The 15,944-nt window shown below is 42.5% G+C and overlaps 1 protein-coding gene across 1 annotated transcript in view; it reads right to left on the bottom strand.

Annotated features, from left to right (window-relative positions):
* Window positions 1–13,867, bottom strand: part of LOC126284771 (U-scoloptoxin(16)-Er12a-like) — a 94,381-nt gene extending 80,514 nt beyond the window's left edge. Inside the window, exon 1 of the mRNA XM_049983932.1 lies at window positions 13,733–13,867. The gene's annotated coding sequence lies outside the window, so the exon portion shown is untranslated. The remainder of the gene's footprint in view (window positions 1–13,732) is intronic.
* Window positions 13,868–15,944: the final 2,077 nt, after the last annotated feature.

Below are 15,944 nucleotides of genomic sequence, written 5' to 3'. Positions count from 1 at the left end.
CTCAATTTCAAATTTTAAAATTTTTATTAGTTTGTGGATGAACAATCCGAAACTAATAAAACCAGCATAATTAGAGCTTTGTGTCTTATACCATATAAGTTTTACGTGCTTGACGTTAAATATGCAATACTTAAACTTATTTGTAAAGCAAGCACACGTCTGAATCCGTTTTATAAATGAGAAGTTGAAATTTAAGGAATCAGGGGTGGGGTATTCCTGTGAACGGGGGTTGGAAGATTAATAGCGGCAATTATTTACTTACATAACAGACATATGTTTCAAAGTTTTACTGTCCTTCAGAACAGTCACCATCACTCTATATAATCCATTGCCACTGATGTGGAAGTCGTAGGATATAGCCTTAGCTGCGCCAGTTTGATTTACTGTTGGAATGGAGCGGTCTGTTGCCCGACGAATCCCTGTGACAGTTCTGAAGCGAATGCCACGAGGTGCTTCCTCTAATTTAGGAATCGAGTTGAAGTCACAAGGGCTATAGTCCAGGGAGTGGTACAGAACTTCCCAGTCCCATCGATCAACCAAATTAGTTACAACATGCGCCATATACGCCAAAGCAGAAAAAAAAATCCTGCAAAATGACAGCCTGGTCTTGCATGAAACACATCAACACATCTGTTTCTTTCACTAAGCTGTTCGCGGGCCGTGTTCCAAAAATGGACGACCCTTTCATGACAGAGTGGTTCGATCGATGGGGCTGGGAAGTGCTGCATCACCCACCACACTCCCCATACCACAGCCGTTGTGACTTCAGCTTGATTTCTAAACTGAAGGAAGCTTGGGGACTGTCACAGAGATTCGTCGGGCAACAGACCGCTCCACTCGAATGATCAAGACAACTGAGAATGTTATGTTTCCAACCAAAGTAGAAAAGTCGTCCATTCTGAATCCTATAAAGTCATTCAAATACCACACCTGCCAGTACAGAACATTTTCGTCATCAAACAGTCTCGACTTCTGATCCTAGACGCGTGCTTTCTGAACATCTACGACCACGGTCCGCAGACGATTAACTTCCCGTTTGTTTTGCTTACGACATACAGCAGAATCCACTGAAAATTATGCCTGCAAATCCTCCTTATTATTACCGGCAGGGATAAAGATTATTGTCGCTAAAAGCATGATTAAACTGATGTCGTAATTTCCTCTCCCTACCCCTTTAATGAATTCAGAGCGAGAAAGGTGGAGCTCCAAGTTGTTAAGTTTTGTTTCCTGTAATTAGCACTTGAGATATAATCCACGTTGGAGAAGCGGTTCCTTTTCATGGCAGAACATGCTCCCTCGTTGTATTCTACTTCATTTAAGAAGTTCGCTTGAACTACGATGTTTCACTTCCGACAGGAAAATGTGAAAGTTCTACGCATTTATGGAACTCGCTTATATCGGGGTGAATTTTCAGCTGCTCTAATTCCACAAGTCATTGATTCAGCTTTTTTCCGTATACGCACGGCCATACGACAACTACAGCAAGGCTGTACGCGTCACTCACTGGACAGTTTGCGAGTAACAAACCAATAAGGAAGCAAAATTTTCTGAGGTGAGTGGCTCGCTCTAATGAAGCCGAACCCCGCCAAAACCAGTTCTCTGCAGTCCAAACCGGTCGATCTTGACCCACCTCGCAGCCCTGTCTGGGATCCACCTCTGCGTTCTCGTGTTTTGCAATACAGCGCTGGGCTGAGCATAGCATCTAACCACAAAAGAGGTGGTGTACGCTAGCGTGGCAGTTTGAAGAAGAGTGTCCTAGGTGCATGATTACATACAACATGCAGCAAAGAGTGGTGCCAGACTTTCAGAACACATGTCACACTCACTAAGTAGAAAATGTTACATGTACATATGTTCAGAAAGCTTCCTTTGCAATTTATACAGTTTTCTCCATCTCCTCACAATACAGTTATCACGGGGAACTCAAATTCTTTGATACTATTTGATCGAGAGTATCCGAGCATCCCTATGTACACACATGAAAAAAAGGTTTTCCATCACCCCGGTTCCCAGAACTCCTGAAGATAGACGTTGACTGTGGATATTGTATCACAGACACAGTCCCTTTGACTGTTCAGGGATGACACTAAACCCGCCCAAAGATGTAAACAACCATGCAGGAGCAGCGCCCATTAGAAGGAGGGGGTCCGACAGCCGATCAGTTCCACTCATTCCACCAGGAAGGAGGAACATGACTCATGTTGTCTGTAGTTCAACCATATCTAGGCGGTCAGTATCACGGTTGGATCGCATCCGCATTGTTACTTTGTCCCACAAAGGGCTCTCAACAAGGGAAGTGTCCAGGTGTCTCACTGTGAAGCAAAGCGATGTTGTTCGGACATGGAGGATATACAGAGAGACAGGAAATGTCAATGACATGCCTCGCTCAGGCCGCTTGAGGACTACTACTGCAGTGGATGACCGCTACCTACGGATTATGGCTCGGACGAACCCTGCCAGCAACGCCACCATGTTGAATGATGCTTTTCGTGCAGCCACAGGGCGTCTTGTTACGTCTCAAACTGTGTGAAACAGGCTGTATGATGCGTAACATCATTCCCGAAGTCCATGCCGAGGTCCATCTTTTCAACCATGACACCATGCGGCGCGATACAGCTGGACCCAACAGCATGCCGAATGGACTGCTCAGGATTGGCATCACATTTTTGGGGTGGCATTATGTGGGACCGACGTACGCCTCTGGTGGTATTGGAAGCACTGTAACGGCTGTACAACACGTGAATGCCGTCCTCCGACCGATAGTGCAACCATATCGGCAGCATATTGGCGAGGCTTTCGTCTTCATGGACGAAAATTCGCGTCACCATCGTGGACATCTTGTAGATGACTTCCTTCAGGATAACGACGTCGCTCGACTAGAGTGATCAGCATGTTCTCCAGACATGAACCCTATCGAACATGCCTGGGATAGACTGAAAAGGGCTGTTTATGGACGACGAGACCCACCAACCACTCTGAGGGATATACACCGAATCGCCATTGAGGAGTAGGACAATCTGGACCAAAAGTGCCTTGATGAACTTGTGGATAGCATGTCACGACAAATACAGGCATGCATCAATGCAAGAGGACGTGCTACTGGGTATTAGAGGTATCGGTGTGTACAGAAATCTGGACCACCACCTCTGAAGGTCTCACTGTATGGTGGTACAACATGCAATGTGTGGTTTTCATGAGCAATAAAAAGGGCGGAAATGATGTTTATGTTGATCTATATACCAATTTTCTGTACAGGTTCCGGAACTCTCGGAACCGAGGTGATGCAAAACTTTTTTGATCTGTGTTACTACGGAACTGACCACTAGATGTCACGAGAGGTGGACATGCCTACGTAAAAAGTGGCAGAAAGTATTTTGCTCTCGGTAAAAGGGGAATCGGTAGATCAGCGGAGCTCGATGATTTCTAACGTGGACGTGTGACTCGATGACGATGTCAGCTGAGTAAAAGATCCACCAGGGACATTCCAACCCTACTGAAGCTGCCAAGGCCGGCTTGTGGTCGTGTGATTGTGGAACGGAAATGCGAAGGAACAATCAGAGCTAAACCGAGGCCAAGAAAATCTCATCTGCTCAAGGGCAGGGACCGTCGAGCATTGCAGAGGGTGACTGTAAAAATGATCGGATGGAATCAGCAGAAGGAATCGTGAGTTCCAAATCGCTATTAGCAGTGCAGCTAGCTCAGTGACTGTGCATAGAGAGTTAAAAAGCATGTGTACAATGGTGGAGCAGCTCCTCACAAGTCACTTGTTCCTGTAGTCAGTGCTACGTGACGCCCAGGGTAGTGTAAACAGCGACGCCATTAGACATTAGCTGACTGGAAACGAGGATCTGGAATAACGAAACACGTTATATCCTGTGGCAAGCCGATGGATGTGTGAGTTTCGTGAATGGCTGGGAAATGTCATCTGCCATCATCTGTAATGCTCCTAGTGAAGAACGCAGCAGGTGGTGTTTCTCGTGGTTGGGTTGTGCTCCCTGAGCCGTGCTTGGCTCGTGTTCGTGCAGTATCTCATTTGACATCCTGTTTCTACTGTACCACCACCTCATTACGTTAATTTCAATTACTGGTGTCACTGAGTTGCCGCCTTGCCTGCCCGTGAGCTGCAGCAGCGGCGCTTATCGATATAAGTCCTGCCGTATTATCTTCGCTGACTACTTTCAGTTCCCGGTTGTCGTGTGTTAGGAGTTAGTTCGGATCTGTCAGTAAGTTGGGAGGCGCTAGCAGTGCAGTTCGAACCTGGCAGTGTTTGACTTAGGACGCGGCAGAAGTTCAGTTGGCCTGCAGTGAGGTCCGGACAGCCATGACTCGCCCGACGGTTGCCGAAACATACTACTTGATTGCGGACCACCTTGGTTCGTCGTCGGTCGGTAGTCTTGGACGACGTGCATGTTGGCCGGCGATCGCTCATGGGTTGCCTGCGTGTGCAGACTCGTGATTCGTCCTTGTGATTGCACATCCGCCGCCGTTAGTGTTGCCTAGTCCTTCGTGCTAGTGTTCGTGAAACTGTGTGTAGCTTGTGATGTCGACTGCTCAGTTATTTTAGTGCTGTCTCCTTGGTGATGTGTGGTCGGTTGGCATAGAGTAGCGAGGAAATCTCCGTGGGGCGTAGTTTGGCCGGGCCCGCTGGCGGTCTCTACACAGTGTCGGAGTGTGTGGGGCTGTTCCCATTGTTGTTGGACACGAAAGTTGAGTTTGGATTTAATTTACCAGCAAGTCAGGACTGTTCACATTGTGCCGTCTGGTTCTCGTTGTTGGCTGTTGGAACATTTCCGCGAGCAACAACGTGTGTGTTCGAGTTGGCGAAGGTCCAGCCACCGACAAGTGGAGTCTAACTGTATTTGGTTATTTGCAATTGAAGTGCCCCAGCGGAATTTTCTGCCTTGTGGCCGTTAGAGTTCCGGTTACCTGCCCTGTCCGCTGACGCAAAATTCAAGCAGTGTCCTTTTCCTCGCTGTGCTGTAGCGGTCCATCACGTCTGTGTAGTTTTGACAGCTTATGCATACTTGGTTGTGGGTGGCTTCGCCTTTTACATTCTGGCTTTGGAGTTCCTTGTGTACTGGTTTAAAAATGGCTCTGAGCACTATGTGACTTAACATCTGAGGTCATCAGTCCCCTAGAACTTGGAACTACTTAAGCCTAACTAACCTAAGGACATCACACACATCCATGCCCGAGGCTGGATTCGAACCCGCGAGCGTAGCATGTCCCGGTCGGGTAGAAAGCAAGTCCTCTTGCCGGTGGGTCCGTTGACTGTCTCTTGGTTCGGTTGCCAGCGGATCGGATATAGTTGGGCCGACTACCTGTCTCCCCTACGCGAACGTTAATATTTCAAGTGCAGACCGACCCCCGGAAACGTCTGAGCGTCGCTACCTATTCTTATTGGTGTTTGATTGTGTATTTTAATGGCTCATAGCCGATGGTTTGAATTTGTACGCTTTTGGTTGAGTTTTACAAAATGGGCATTCAGCTGTTTTAAAATTGAAAGTTTCTTACTTGCCAAGTCTTGCATTGTTTGGGCCTTCAGCCTCATTTAAAAATTTTTTGTATAAAGCTATGGGCCTTCTGCCTTTTGAAAATTGATTGTAGTTGTATTTTTCAATCATGGGCTTTCAGCCGTCTTAAAATTAAAATTCCTTACTTGTTAAGTCTTAGATTGTTTGGGCCATCAGCCTTATTTAATTTTTTTTCTGGATGAAGCTTAGGGCATTCTGTCTTTTGAAAATTTATTGTAGTTGTGTTTTGAATCATGGGGCTTTAGCCGTTTTAAAATTAAAATTCCTTACTTGTCAAGTCTTGCATTGTTTGGGCCTTCATCCTCATTTGAAATAACGTTTAAGGATAAAACCTTGCGCTTTCTGCGTTCTGAAAATGTATCGTAGTTGCATGACAATGTATCCTATCATAAGCAGTATACACGAGGCTGTGGATAATAACATTCCTGAAATGGAACGTCTTTGGGTTGAGGCAGACCGTCCACTTCTCTCCAAAACCCAGTATCGTTACATCGCTACCTTCACTTGTTTTGACTCTTAATGGAGAATGGTCTGCCATTCTTCCACGTTCTAACCCCTCATTCAAAGTGTCCTCAGCAGAGCTGGAGCCATTATAAACGCGAATTATTGACACACCTCATATTAATGTTTACTAATATTTGACCGGGTACTTTCAATCAAATAGTGCATGAGATGCTCAAAATACTGCCATCACACAGATACCTGGACCTACACGCCATCCAATTCAATCCCGGATCCAATGATTTATCCCTGGAGTATTACGTATGATTTCACAGCATTCCATATTACGTGCATTAAGATCTTCTTCATCCTTTGTCAGGCTTGCACACACAAGAACTTTCAAACGATCCCACAAATAAAAGTTTGGTGGGTTTGAGCTCGAAAAACGTGGTGGTCCTGGAACAGGTACACCTGTTCTGTACGAGAAAAAGTTTCATGTTGTGTGCTCGTACATTCCCGTAATTAATGTAGTTTGCAGATCATCTCTATACGTTTTTCTTGAATAACTCTAACCTACGGCCTCCAACAAAAAAGTATCCCGGTACAGAACTTAACTACTCTAAATTTCCTACAGGAAGGAGTTATAGTTGGCGCGTAGCGAGCGAGAGAAAATGGAAATTCACGTGTGGTGTTTGAAGGCCAGATATAACACTGCAGGTTGCATGAAACATCGGTAGGTGCAGCTGTGTATCAACGCTGTCCCCGTAGAGAAACTGAAAAAGGCAACAAGATTAGAAGAAGTGAGACAGAATTGCCTCTCAACTGTTGTTTACTGTTCAGCTGAATGGCAAATTTCCAAGGTCATAAAAGGCGCTTAAGTCTGGTAATGTTTCTCGGAAAGATTCGAGAGAAATCACATGCCGACGATGCGATAATACCGTGAAACGGTTCAGGAAAATTGGAGAGGAAACTGCATCGGGTTGCACGCAGGTTACAGCTTGTTCTGCTATGGATTATGTTAGTACATTTAGCGATACTATACACAAGGGAATTGGTTAAATATTTTATGGATGCACACTTTGCTTCTTTCCGTACAAGGATAACGTCAAGTTGTAGACTGTGGAAGTAACTAGTTTCAAACCAGGAATACCCCACCCCTTATTCCTTAAATTTCGGCTTCTCATTTATAAAACGGATTCAGACGTCTGGGTACTTTACAAATAAGTTAAAGTTTTGCATATTTAACGTCAAGCACGTAAAACCTATATGGTGTAAGACACAAAGCGCTAATTATGTTGGTTTTATTATTTTCGGACTATTAACCCACAAACTAAAGAAAATTTTAAAATTTGAAATTGGGTTTAACGTTTATTGGTAGTCGTTAAGTGCTCTCGTCACCAAACAATGGATTAGTGTAGTCTATGTAACTCGTGCTTTGTTTTACGAAAATCTAGTTTGTCGCGCATGTCAACGTTTCTGACGTCATATCTCCTGGGCTAAGTGTCATACAGTGATATAATTTTGCAGTTAATTCAGTGGTTTACGTGCATACTGACTGCAAAGTGTGGAGTTAGTAGTATGGAAGTAATAAATTAAAATGTCGTTACTGATGCTGAAGTTCAACTGCATGAGCAGCGAAAATGACGTAAGCGACAAAAAATCTCCTTTCACAGTTTATTGGGTGGTGTTAGCGGGAAAAATTTTCGAAAAGTTTTGTGTAAAATTTGTAGGAAGTCGTAAGTGCTCTCTTCTGAAGTGCAACAAATTTCATAACGGAGTAAATGTCTTTTGAGGCTGTACGTACACGTGTATTTTTAACAGTTGTGTAATCAATATAACATTAATCGACACAGGTATGCTAGAGTAATTTCTGAAGATGTCGAAACTAAGATCAGAGGCACACACGGAGGAAACGTTGCTAAACTGTTATTTGAGAGGACTAATAATACCTTATTTTCAATTCAAGCTCTAATCATTATGCACTCCTATGAATTTTGAACATTCATTATACATATTTACATAAACCTGCGCTCTGTAGTTATTGATTAAGACATGATCTGCTTTCTATGATATCGAATTCTTTTTAAGTTGAATTATGTATTGGAAGCCAATCAATAATTTTTATGACTGTCTTATATATTGTTCCTTCTTAATCAAGCTCTGTTTGGCTGTATTCTACAGCCTGTATCGTCAGCAAAGAGAAATTTATCTGCTCTGATCGCGAAAGAAGAACAGGATCAGTCCCAAAATTAAACCTCACAGATCGCGAAAAGTAACTTATCTCCACCTCTCAAACACAACTGGAACGTTTCGCTGTTGTCAACAACTTTTTCAGTTGCTACGTCCATAATAAATAATGCGAAAAAGATACAGGAACGACTGCTGTAAGCAGACAACAGCTGGTAAAAGATCTTAGCTTTCAAAGTTAAACAGGTCTTATAGCGCGACACCGTCTACCATTAAACGTCTCATAATTCATTGTTAACTACTATTATTATTGTTATTATTACTTATTTTTTACTTGAGAATACGAAGAGTTTCTACCTGAGAAGGCAGCATGACATTGCAAAAAGTACGAAGTTAGCATAGACTCAAACAATGAATGATAGCAATAAGAAAGATAATATGAAACATTTGTCACACTGCATTCAGTCTTCAAGCTGACGCCACTTAGTGCACTTGCGTCTCAGTTTCGTCATTTATTTTTATTTCAGAATATATTCTAACGGATGACATACAATATTTTTGAGAGTTCTATTATTGTGTATTAATGGAAGATGCTGATTGTTGCACCATGTAAGCAAATTAACAGCACTTAACAAATGGAACCCAGGGAAAGATTACCTTTCGGGTAGTCTTGGGAACATAGTATTCGATCATGGTTGGGGCTGTAGGCGCTAATCAGGTACCGTATTTTACGGACTAAAAGACGCACCTTAGTTTTTAAGCGATTTTTTAAATACCGTTTTTACCATTTTAATTATTAGATTACAAAGCCATACTAAAAAAGTTCTTAGTTTATAAAATCGAACTGACCTCTAAAATCCTTGAAAATAGACGTCTTCTAGCTTTGGCCATTTTATATTCAGTCCTCTACTTCCACAGTTGGACTTCATCTTTTTCAGTTCTTATTTGCGCACCAATCGCGAATGATTTTTGTGTTGGTGGAGGGCCAAATGCTGCTCACGTGCTCTGTTTCTATGTTCTTCTGCATATGCTCTTATTTTCGATTTATAGCCCGCATCATATTAATACCATTTTTTTTTTCTATTAGGAAACAGGCTACTCACAAAAATATTGTACTTTTACCGATAACACAAATCACTTTCAATTCAAGTTCATGGCACCTCAGATTGCAATGACGCATCAGAGGCTACTTAGTGTTCTGGGTTTGTGTTGGCGCAGCGGGAGGGAGACAGTGTTAGCAACCTTGTGAATCCCCGCAGCCCATGTTTCGCCGCATCGGATCACTGCTGCTTCTCGATGAATCCAGTGTTGCCATATAGAGATTTCCCGCGGCATCGAATATATGGCCATTTTTAAGATCGGCGGGAATTTTAAATCAAACACTGAACATCATTATATTAATTTCGAGCAGCACCTGAATTTTGGAACCAATTTTTCAAGGAAAAGAGTGCGTCTTACACCCCGTAAAATACGGTAGTGAATTCATACTTTAATAATGGGAATGAAAGTGAACAGGAAATGCCATACCACAACTATAAAATAGAGGAGAGACCAGATCTCACTCGAAAATTCAAATTTAATGTTGAACTCGGAATTCTTTGTACTTAAATATTTTGCACTCAAATAGGTGGAAAAGAGAGTTGTACAGTTGGCCATCCGCTTATACTGCTTAACAAAAATGCCAGTTTAAACCTTCGAGTCCCAGCAACACGAAAGAAGGTAAACTATTAATATCATTCACGAAAATAACCTTATCATCATAGGTAGCAACGAATACAAGAAGAAAGAGGCAAAAAGTAAACAGTCAATTGTTTAAAGGCGGTAGTTTTACTTTGGGGTCACTAGGGCATACGGTTTTCAACCATCCATCATTTCGTGTGCTATATTTCAAAGTAAATTTGCATTTCTCAAAGACACAGTGCCATATCTCGGAACTTCGATGAAATGCTAATGCCTAAAACAACTTAGTCATAAACAAGCAAAAATTTTACATATTTGTTATCAAAACTGCTTAATGCCCCAGTCAAACCAGTAGCAGAAACTGAAATTTACGTCACAATAACTTCACAATGCACTACATTCGTAGAGTTATCCCAGTGCAGTAGTAGATGTATCTGTCTTGCAACAGCATCGGATATTTCATGTTAAAGGCACTGGTACTTAAAAACAAAATTAATGAAATGGTGGTTTCAGGCAGGAAATACTGGTACTCAAAAGGCTAAGAAGTTTTAAAAAATGTGTACCTTCTGATATTTAGAAAGGTACTGTTGATAATGACGAACGAGCGAGAAATGCGAGTTGAGAGAAACTGGTATTGGAATGTAAGGGCGTTTTCCTAGAAAGCAGGCGGTTCATCTCGACAGGAGTTGCAGGCTGCAAGCAGGCCGTTCTCTTCCAATGACGAGTGTAATTCATGTCGCACGCACGGTAAATGTCAACCTTTATATAATAGACTCACAACTCCTCCGAGCAGATGTGCTTTTAAGGGTCCAGCTACATAAATATCTTTTATTCCCCCCAAAATATCAATTTGCAACATACACTGTCGGAAAAAGAAATCGCACCATCAGAAAGAAGATATATATATATTTTTTTAATTAATAATTATAAATTGGTACGATTGCATCAGAAGTAATATAACGCGAAAGTATTTTCTAACATTCGAAATTTCGTCCTTCCCTCGACTCGGGACCACACAGAAATACTCATATTTTATACAAATTAATAAATAACTACTTGCTAAAGAAAGTATCATACTTCGATCCATCTAGGTACCCCACTAATTCGATCACACAATTTTATTAAAATCTGCTAGTCTTCGGGTGTCACAACAATATCCCATGTTACCATATTTTCAGTAATAGGTGCTGGTGTAGTACTGATAACTTCGCCTAGAAACATCGCATCCATCCGTAGCTCTTGGGATATCATATGCGAGGAGGTCAAGCTGTGTTACGAATGATGATTTTTTCCAAAATTCATGCTTGCCACCAACACACAACACACACACATTAGAGTGTGAACCCCAACTCCACCGAAAAAAAAAATCGGAGTTAGTTCAAGGACATTTTCCGAATATTTTAATGAAGAGACCTAAAGTCTCTGGTGGCCCGTTACAGACATATTCCATTTTGCTTGATTTGTTACCACCCGCCGGCCGGAGTGGCCGAGCGGTTCTAGGCACTACAGTCTGGAACCACACGACTGCTACGGTCGCAGGTTCGAATCCTGTGTCTGGCATGGATATGTGTGATGTCCTTAGGTTAGTTAGGTTTAAGTAGTTCTAAGTTATAGCGGACTGATGACCTCAGCATTTAAGTCTCATAGTGCTTAGAGCCATTTGAACCATTTTTTGTTGCCACCCATATATCTTTGAATGTGTATTGGACTGAAAATATCTGTGGAACGGTGCAAATGTAAACGCTGTGCGTCGTGTATCTTGTTTAGAAACAAGTTTTGTATGTTCCCTCATGGTATCTGCTGTTCACAACATTAATGCCCACTTTATTCTGCACCCACAAACTTACTTTCAGTACTGCTCGATTCTATCTATGGTTTGTTTTTCCTGCGGTGTTGGTTGTATGTAGGGTTGTAAAACCACCGTAAGTTGTTATAAACTACCACAAGTATGTGTATATAGCAGTTTTCCGCGTACCTTTGGTCATTTAAGGTCGGACCTGTGTTACCGGTGCATTAGGTGTGTTGCACACCTAACGTTTTGTTTATGGATGCAATCAGCGTCTTACGAGATTCTCCTGAAAACCAGAAGCGGTTACCAACTATAAATGAGTGACGATTTTTAAACGATCAGGTAACCTATGGAACATTTTCGTTCTACATAGATATCCTCCTGTCTTTTACTTAAAAGCAAACAGTATTCATAGCAAAATCGAAACTGTCAATGTTTAATTCACGTTGTACTCGAAAATCTTTGATTTGTAGCGTGAAACAGATGGATTTTGTAGTAAAAATAAAGAAAACAATACAGATTTGTCATACAGCGCTAAAAACGCAATTTCCTCAACAAAAAGATAAAATGAAGAATAGTAAAACAAAAATCTATCGAACAGCGCTTCAGTACTTCGTTGAACTTACATCAAACACGTTTCTGTTATTTATGAACAACTTTCGCGGCTATCAATAATAACAGAAAACTGTTGCCTTTGATCATGATGAACTTTCTATTGAATACAGAATAACAAAAGTAATTATATACATTTCTATGTTTGTGCGAGTACACTGTAATTGCATCTAAAGTACTTCATTTTGTCACGTAAAGGCGCAGAAGTGACGCAATTTACCAAGTTTTGTTACTTACAAACTTACTGTAAGGTATAGAATACACTTTGGATTACCGCTGAATGCTGTGCGGTCCTACTTACACTCAAAACAAACAAAGTATCTAAAAACAAAGTTCCTCTGTTACACATTCATTTACGTTTCTTTCCCTAGCAATGCTACCAGTGCTACTGGTAATCTTACCTTATACTACGTCATTTGTGTTGTGTACCGAAACTATCGAACCGTAGTTTTGGCAGAGCGTTATCTTTGATACACAGCAGTATTGATAATTTTGCTGATGGAGAGTTGGTCAACAAGAGTATTACTTCACAGAAAGAACTGCAACGGTGACAAAACTTCGCTGTGCTCAGCTGTTTCAGCAACGGCTACCACATTACAGTACTTTTCCATATGTGGATAGCCGTTTACAATAAACCGGTTCCTTCTTTGTTTTGGTGATTATATATTACAAACATATTCACTGTTGTCAATCTATTTTCATTGACACAAAGGTAATTAAGGGTAACAAAGTCGAAAAAATCGTGTATGCAACCCGTCACGTAAGAGCGTGATCGACACTACATGCAGATGGTAAAAGATATCGCGTTAGCTCTTACACACCTCAATAGAAGGAATCTTTCTCCTTCATGCAACGTCCGTAAAGCTTTAGTTCACTCTGAATTCTTGACAGAGATACGCAAGAATAGAGATGAGTGCAGCTTACGCTTCGCGTTTTGAGTCTGTATTTCTCTGTGACTACCCCCAAGGCCTGACGCGGCCGAATCGCTAAAGTGACTCCAAAAAGTGGTAAAAATGGTTATTAAACTTTATGTGAGAAACTCTTAACATTGCGTCAAGCGCAAGCAAAATTTATTGTGAAACAGTTGTCACCGCGAATGCGACGCATTTGGAGGTCTCTTCCACGTGAATACGCGGAAAACATGGTTTCAAGAATGACTCGGAGAAGCAAAGCAATTACCGACGCTGCAGGTAACTGCACGTATTATTAATCGTAATTGCTTTTTTCTGTTCTTAAATGGCGTATGTGTATGTTTTAGTTTGTTGTCAGATACTTTTTCCTAGTGATTAACCCAATCACGATCTTACTTAACAGACTGTAGACCATTACTCTTCAACGAGCCACCAGACACCACGGGTCCAACACACACAACAATTCCCAGAAAAAGTCCCTGAACAACCTCCGAAAGTTTTTCAGTGGTTCTCCCTGTAGTTACATTGAACGCTTGAGAGAAGTGCTGAAGAAAATCGGGAACCTCGTTGGTACTGACCTGTTTGAGTGTCACGAAAGCAGCAGGCGGAGAAGTGTGCAGTGCGTTCTGCGGCGGCAAGTGGCCAACTGTGCCTGTAGCCTCGCTCCCGTACATCTTAAAGCGACGGCCGCGCCGCCAAGCGGCGGAGGGGCGCAACTCTCAATTCTAGGCCGGGTCCACATATTGGGACCAACGCTGGCGCCAACGGTATCCGTCCAATGTGTGTATCAATGAAACGACCCCAGTGGCGTAGCAAATGGAGGAGGTGGGCGGTGGGGGGGGGGGGGGGGGGGAGGGAGTGTACAGTTCTCGCCGTGTTCCAGCTCAGTGAGGCTTCGGGGACAGGTATTTTAAATATATATTTTTAATATGGTCTGTCGAAGATACGACATTGCTTCTACAATGGCTGGAGTGCATTCAGGATTTTAAGCAAGAATTTTCGAACTTAATTTATACCCTTTGCAAGCCAATCTTTCAATCTCCACTCTTGCTGTGCCAAAGGTATCATATAATGTCACATTATATGTGTCTTTTTTGCTACTTTAGAAAATTTTTAGGGTTTTACTCAGTTTCTACTCATAGTAGATTTGATTTGCAGTAGGATATTGAAACAGACACTAAGTTCTCAAAAGTTTCAGGACACCTGGCTGAAAGTGACTAACAAATTCGTGGCGCCCTCCATCGGTATTGCTGGAATTCATTCAATATCGTGTTGGGCCACACTTAGCCTAAATGACAGCTTCCACTCTCGCACACATACTTTCAATCAGGTGCTGGAAGGTTTCTTGGGGAATGGCAGCCCATTCTTCAAGGAGTGCTACACTGAGGACGGGTATCGATGTCGGTCGGTGAGGCCTGGCATGAAGTCGACTTTCCAAAACATCTCAGTGGTGTTCTGTAGGATTCAGGTCAGTATTCTGTGCAGGTCGGTCAATTATAGGGACGTTATTATGTAAACAGTCGGCCACTGGCCGTGCACTATGAACAGCTGCTCGATCGTGTTGAAAGATGCAATCGCCATCCCCGAATTGCTCTTCAACAATGGGAAGCAAGAAGATGCTTAAAACGTCAATGTAGACCTGTGCTGTTATAGTGCCACGCAAAACAAGAAGGCGTGCAAGCCACACCATAACACCAACGCCTCCTAATTTTACTGTTGGCACCACACACACCGGCAGATGTCGCTCACTGGGGATTCGCCATACCCACATCCTGCCATCGGATCGCCACATTGTCTAACGTGGTTAGTCACTCCACAAAACTTTGTTTCACTGTTCAGTCGTCGAATGTTTACAATGTTTACACTTCTTACATCAAGCGAGGCGTCGTTTGGCATTTGCTGGTGTGATGTATAATGAGCAGCCGCTCGACCAGGAAATCCAAGTTTTCTCACCTCCCGGCTGTCATTGTACTTGCAGTGGATCCTGATGCAGTTTGGAATTCATGTGTGATGGTCTGCATAGATATCTGCCTATTACACATTACGACCCCCTTCAACTGTCGGCAGTCTCAGTCAGTCAACAGACGAGGTCGGCCTATGGGCTTTTGTGCTGTACGTGTCCCTCCACGTTTCCACTTCACCGTCACATCGGAAACAGTGGACCTAGGGATGTTTAGGAGTGTGGAAATCTCGCGTATAGACATATGACACAAGTGACACCCAATCACCTTACCATGTTTGAAGTCCGTGAGTTCCGCGGAGCGCCGTATTCTGCTCTCTCACGATGCCTAATAACTACTGAGGTCGCTGATATGGAGTACCTGTCAGTAGGCGGCAGCACAATGCACGTAATATGAAGAAGGTATGTTTTTGGGGATGTCCGGATACTTTTGACCGCATAGTGTATACTGTGCTCGAATATTATGAATCACCTCGAAGTAAACGATTTACTGACAAATAGCCAACACGGAGTCAGAAAAAATCGTTCTTATAAAATATAAATAGCTCTTTAGTCTCACGAAGTCCTATCGACATGGCAAGTCAAAATGATTTCAGATTTTTAGATTTCCAGAAGGTTGTGACACCGTTCGTCACAAGGGACTTCTAATTAAATTGTGAACCTATAGAGTGTCGTCGAGACTGTGAGACTGGATTCGTGATTTCCTATCAGAAAGGTCATATTTCGTAGTAACTGACGGAAAGTCATTGAGTAAAATAGAAGTAATGTCTAGCGTTCCCCAAGGAAGTGCTATAGGGTCTTAGTTGTTACTGATCTAAGTAAACGATTTA

This window comes from Schistocerca gregaria, chromosome 8, assembly GCF_023897955.1.
Source record: "Schistocerca gregaria isolate iqSchGreg1 chromosome 8, iqSchGreg1.2, whole genome shotgun sequence".
Taxonomy (NCBI): Eukaryota; Metazoa; Arthropoda; class Insecta; order Orthoptera; family Acrididae; genus Schistocerca; species Schistocerca gregaria.
Note: the sequence above shows the minus strand (reverse complement) of the source record. Positions and strands in the feature narration are given on the sequence as shown.